This window comes from Zingiber officinale, chromosome 8B (genome assembly GCF_018446385.1).
Source record: "Zingiber officinale cultivar Zhangliang chromosome 8B, Zo_v1.1, whole genome shotgun sequence".
Lineage (NCBI taxonomy): Eukaryota > Viridiplantae > Streptophyta > Magnoliopsida > Zingiberales > Zingiberaceae > Zingiber > Zingiber officinale.
The window spans coordinates 90,158,477-90,164,643 of NC_056001.1; the positions used below are offsets into that span (position 1 = coordinate 90,158,477).

Genomic DNA, 6,167 nt, shown 5'->3' on the forward strand with positions numbered 1-6,167 from the left:
ATGAGCACAACGTCATCATGGTCAGACAAGAGAAATGAGTATCTCTCAGGCTGACGACGTACCCTATCAGACCTGCGAAGAGGAATGTCTACTTGAACTGGTTGTTGTTCCTCAACTCCTTGTGGAACATCATCCACAACACTTTGTAGTTCCAGTTCAATTTCCATCGAGGCATCAGTGCTATTGTTCGCATCTTGAACGTCTTCAAAATCGAACGCGCTCCCACTAGTCTTTCTAGAAACAAAGTCCTTTTCTAGAAAGACCCCAGTCTTTGCCACAACTACCTTGTGCTGACTGGGAATGTAGAAGTAATATGCCTTAGTTTCCTTGGGATATCCAATGAAATAGCACTTGTCGGATTTGGGTCCTAATTTGTCTGAGACTTGACGTCGTACGTAAGCCTCACAACCCCAAATCCTCATGAAAGACACCTGGGCATCTCTCCCAGTCCATATCCTATATGGTGTCTTTATCACGGCCTTGGATGGAACCCGGTTGAGAATGAAAACTGCCGTGTCTAGAGCATATCCCCATAGATATGTCGGAAGATCTGTGTGACTCATCATAGATCGTACCATATCTAATAAGGTACGATTCCTCCGTTCGGATACACCATTCCACTGTGGTGTTCCAGGAGGAGTGAGTTGGGATAGAATCCCACACTCAGCTAGGTAGTCACGAAACTCATGGCTAAGGTATTCTCCACCTCGATCTGATCGAAGTATCTTAATACTCTTGCCAAGCTGGTTCTGTACTTCATTCTTGAATTCTTTGAACTTTTCAAAGGATTCAGACTTATGTGTCATTAAGTACACATAACCATATCTACTGAAATCATCAGTAAATGTGATGAAGTACCTATAACCGCCTTTAGCAGCAACATTGAAAGGGCCACATACATCACTATGTATGAGTCCTAACAAATCAGTTGCTCTCTCGCTGTGCCCACTAAAGGGAGTCTTGGTCATCTTACCTCGTAGGCATGACTCGCATATCTCATATGATTCAAAATCAAATGAGTCCAACAAACCATCCTTATGGAGCTGGGATAAGCGCTTGTCATTTATATGACCTAAGCGACAGTGCCAAAGGTAGGTTTGGTTCATGTCATTAGACTTGAACCTCTTGGTATTTACGTTATAGATAGGGCTCTCAAGGTCTAGAATATAGAGTCCGTTTATCAAAGTTGCACTACAATAGAACATATCGTTTAAATAGACGGAACAACATTTGTTCTTAATAGTAAACGAGAAACCTTTCTTGTCCAAACAAGAAACTGATATAATGTTCTTAGTTAATGCAGGCACATAACAATAATCGACTAACTCTAATACAAGCCCAGAAGGCAGAGATAGAAAGTAAGTCCCTACAGCAACAGCAGCAACCCGTGCTTCATTGCCTACCCGTAGGTCCACCTCGCCCTTTGTCAATGCCCTGCTATTTCTCAGCGCCTGCACATCAGTACAAATGTGAGAAGCACATCCAGTATCTAATACCCATGATGTAGATGTAAGATATGCAAATTTATTTTAGGGTTACAATGAAATAACCTTATGAAAATTTTAGGAAATTATAGAAATTTTTCTAGAATTTTCCGGAGGTCGTATGACTAGTTTCGCGGGGATAGAAGTGGAGGTTTGGTTAGGAATACGCGTGTGAGGGATTAATTGAGATGTTAGTTAGGGTTGATTTCCTTAACCCTAAGTGGGTTCTATTAAAAGGGCTTCATTCCTCACCCGTGCCCTAAGAACCCGACCCGACTCATTTTCTCTCCTGCCTCTTCCTCTCTCTCGCGAACTCCCCGACGCCGACGCCGACGCCTGCCTCAGTGATCGCCGATTCTTCCCTTTTCTCTCTCGGTGTCACCGGTGAGGAGCAGATTCCGGAGGGTGGTGAAGAAGGGGGGTCAACTACCGACGAACTCTCCTTCTCCCTGGCTTTTCTCTTCCTTTCTGGTCTCGGCGAACCGCGACGACGGAGCTTCGATTTGGGGTTTGCGCTTATTGTCGAAAAGGGACCAAGGGCACCAGCATTAGATCTGGCCAGCGTCGAACGATTGTGTGAGGTCACGATCATTATCCCTCTCCGATCTCCTTCCCCTGCTCGTCGGCAAGCACAGATCGTGCCCTAGCCGGGATTTGTGGAGGTAAGCGTTATGGGTTTTGTTGTGAATTCGAATCTGATCTTCTTTCTGATTTTGATTCGGTAGGTTTTGGTTGAGAATTAGGGTTCTGACCTCTTCTCTGTGCGTTAGCAAGAACAAGACCGAGCCCTAATCGGGATATTGGAGGTAAGGAGTTGGTTTCTGTCTTGAATTTGGGTTCTGATCCTCCTTCTGGTATTGATTCGAAGGGGGTTTGATTCTGAGAACAGGGGTGCTGTGGTGATTTCAGCCATCACAGATTGATTGGGTTGGTTCCTCCACCGGAGTTGTGATCATCTCCGGCAATTGAAGCAGTAGAGGTAAGGGCATCGATTGGTTATTGTTGTTTACAGAATTTTTAGTGAATTCTCACTGTTCTGTTCTTGATCCGACCAGTGAAGATGTTATGGGTAGTTTACTTGTCGTAGGGAATTGATACACTATTAATTCTTGCTCCATTCTCTTGATTTAACCTGAGTTGCAGTGAGTCCAGTGTATTTCCTTGACCTAGATCAATGATGGGATCAAGAGGAGTTGTGAAATGTGTTGTTCGGTTGTGGAATGCTGTGAGTGCTATGTTACTTTAATTTCTGTGAAGGCTGTGGGTTGTTGGTCGGAATTCGTTAACAGTGGTGGGTGTCACTATGTAGGGAAATTAAAGGTGGTAAATCTAGATTAACCTAAATCTGAGGTCAAGATCATGATGTGGAGGTTAGTTTCTTATTGAAGGATAATGGAAAGGAGTAGTAATCATGATTAGCTATTACTCTAGAATCGGTTATTTACTTATAGGTGTTTTATGTATGTGTAGTACAGGTATATGTATATTACATGTATTGTATATGTGACACAGGACCTTGATCTATACGAGCGGCGTGACGTGGGGTGGTTCTGTTGATACGAGATATCTGGAGGCGGGTATTTCTTCCTTTTCTCCTATTTAGTTCTTTGAACTATAAAGCATGGTTGTTTTTGAATGCTTAGGTTGCATTACCTTAAATCTGTATATTTGTTTTATTCCTGCTTGTCTCCTTCTATTTGAGCTTTGATATGATCATCTTTACTTCGATACAGTCTCACCCTTGATATCAGAACTCTGTGCATGTGTATTGATAGAGTTGGTATCATAGAGTCGTCTGACTGGTACGATTAGCGTGTTTATCATGCATATTGATGTCGAGTGTATATGTGACGGGTATGTGGTATGGGGGTTGTATACCTGGTTGACTACGTTGTGTGTTGGAGTATGTATATACATTTGTGGTGGTTATTGGGGGTGTTGGGATACACTATGGATGATGGTATTTATATTGTGACTATTCACATCATGTCATCATTCATTGCATACTGACGACCGATGTCTTCCTTGTGGTGAGAGGGTCGTCAGTTGTTTATAGCTGCCATTCAGCCACTTTTGGAGAGTGGTAGATAGGAGTGGAGCTAGTCGTGTCGCGTTTGCTCAGCCGTTCAGTGATTATACTCTGTCAGCCTCGACCACTCTGGAGTAGTGGGTCTTGAGGGTACAGTAGTCAGAGGGCTTGAGTTGTGAGTGGTCAGGGACCCTTAGTTGTGTAGTTATATAACTACTTAGCTGACCGTTCGCTTCGGCCGCCTATAGCGGTGCTTGTACTGGAGGCTAGTACGGTTTGTCACAGACCCAAGCCTCTCGGCCATACAGGGGTCGTGGTGTCTAGAGAGGTGGCGGGGGTGACCATGGAGCATGCATGCACTTTTGCATATGATGCGCGGTGCATCTGGGGAGATACTTTTGCATACATGCCTAGTAGATATTAGTGCATGTGATTGTGTGCTGTTGCATTTGTTTGCGCTATGTATGTTGCATTTGGGTGTCATACTGCATACATGTCATCTATTTTACATGTATATCCAGTCGTATCTATATTTGCACAGGTGTCTCTAGTTGATTTGTTGCTAGTCTGGTGAGTTCCCTGATTCTGGTATCATGGTATTGATTCTAGTCGAGGATGTATATCTACCGCGTCAGGTATGTTTATGTATAGCCATTGTATCAGATATGTCTAGATGTGGTATGTTTCGATAGCATGATTCTATTCTTATTATGGAGACTGTATCCCTTGATTCTTATGTTGTCGTACTTACCATGCTTTATTCTATTCTTACCCGCTGAGTTCTTTGTACTCACCACCCCTTCTATACTGTTATGTATTCAGGTAGTAGGTAGTTGATTGGAGTTACTTGGATTATGCTGCCAGCCGGTCCCACTTCCCGCGTTACATCCAAGGATTCTTACCGGTTTTTAGTCTTTTACTATTCGCATTCTACGCTTCATGGATTTGGTGTTGTCATTTTATACTATGACTTGATACGTGTATTGTGGACTTATACCTGTGGTGTGTTTTTGTGGACTTTTGATTATGTGGGTTTCATATTCGTTTTCCGCTGAGCTTTTTGATATAGCCGTGTGGGCTACATATTCAACTGCGTGGTTGTGGTTATTTTCTGCATATATATCCCAGCCGCATGTGGCTGACGTATTTTTGCATGTATGAAAGTTTCAGATTGTCACCGGTACAGGGGAGGTGCTTCCGAAATTTTTCGGGAGGTACTTCCCCGGGGCGTGACAGTAGAAACAGATAGATTGACTTCTATAACATATATACCTGAAGTGAAAGTCTCACTTCGCTTCTTCTTAAGATCCTCCAAGTATACCTTGCAGTTCCTCTTCCAGTGCCCGGTCTGACCGCAGTGGAAGCAGGTAGCATCCTTGGCGACCCCTCCTTTAGGCTTCAGTGTCTTGCCTTTGCCCTTGGCTTGGGACTTTCCCTTGCCTTTGGGCTTGCCCTTGCCCTTATGTTTCTGAACCATCAGAACAGTGTTGGGCTTAGCCTTCTTAAGGTTTAGCTCAGCAGTTCTTAACATGCTAAGCAGCTCGGGCAGTGGCTTGTCAATCTCGTTCATATTATAGAATTGACTATAGCTATCCGGCAAGGATTGCAAGATCAGATCAGTGGCCAGCTCTTGGCCAAGTGGGAACCCCAACCTTTGTAGGTTCTCTATGTACCCAATCATTTTGAGTACATATGGGCCTACAGGAGCCCCGTCTGACATCTTGCACTGAAACAGTGCCCTTGAGATCTCAAATCTCTCATGCCTCGCTTGTCCTTGATATAGTTGACGAAGATGTTCAACCATATCGTAAGCACCCATTAACTCGTGTTGCTTCTGAAGCTCAGAGTTCATGGTCGCGAGCATTAGACAGGACACATCTAATGCGTCATCTTGATGCTTCTTGAAAGCATCTCGGTCAGCTCGCGGGGCAGTGGCAGGAGGAGCCTCCGGAATGGGCTACTCCAGAACGTACAGTTTACGTTCCTGAGTGAGAACTATTCTCAGGTTCCTGTACCAGTCCAGGAAGTTTGCTCCGTTGAGCTTGTCTTTCTCAAGGACAGATCGCAGGGAGAAGGTGTTCGTATTTGACGTCATGGTTATCTACAACAGAATAAAAGTAGAAATAAATATCATATTCTTAATCATTTAATTAGGCCTTTAACTAAATGATGCTCCCACTTAATTCTATAATTCATGTGGGACAAGATCCACATCATACTAACCCTTGAGTTAGCTTTGGCTAATACGCCCAAGACTTAGTATGATCGGTAGGTAACGATTACCAATTACATCTCTATGCAACTCTTGTTTATAGGATGAAATCTGCATTTATATTAAAACTCGAGTTAGCTTTGGCTAATACGCCCGAGAATTAATATAAACGTGATTTTGTCCTACCTTTCCAACCATTGGAAGAATTCCTATAGTTGTACTCGATCCAACCGAGTAAACTAGGAATACTCAATCTAATTGAGTTTGTACTTGCCCATGCGTTGATAGGCGGGACCAAGATTGTCCCTCCGTACCCTACCAAGATAGTATGTGTTGCTCTGCTTTGGAAGATTCAACAACATCATGCGATCGAGGTAGTGGTAGGTATCACGGCATGGTAGGCATTTTGAGTTGTCGTGAGTTAGATCTAATCTAAATGATG

At 43.5% G+C, this 6,167-nt stretch overlaps 1 long non-coding RNA gene across 3 annotated transcripts; it reads left to right on the forward strand.

The window, feature by feature from the left end:
• Positions 1–2,020: 2,020 nt before the first annotated feature.
• Positions 2,021–3,359, forward strand: LOC122017643. Of its 3 annotated transcripts, none has more exons than XR_006121408.1 (4): positions 2,021–2,146; positions 2,228–2,290; positions 2,374–2,463; positions 2,997–3,359. It is a non-coding gene; the product is annotated as an uncharacterized LOC122017643 (long non-coding RNA). The 3 variants fall into 3 exon arrangements; XR_006121410.1 differs by having other exon boundaries at positions 2,033–2,065; positions 2,210–2,290; XR_006121409.1 differs by having other exon boundaries at positions 2,095–2,146; positions 2,210–2,290.
• The last annotated feature ends 2,808 nt before the right edge of the window (positions 3,360–6,167 follow it).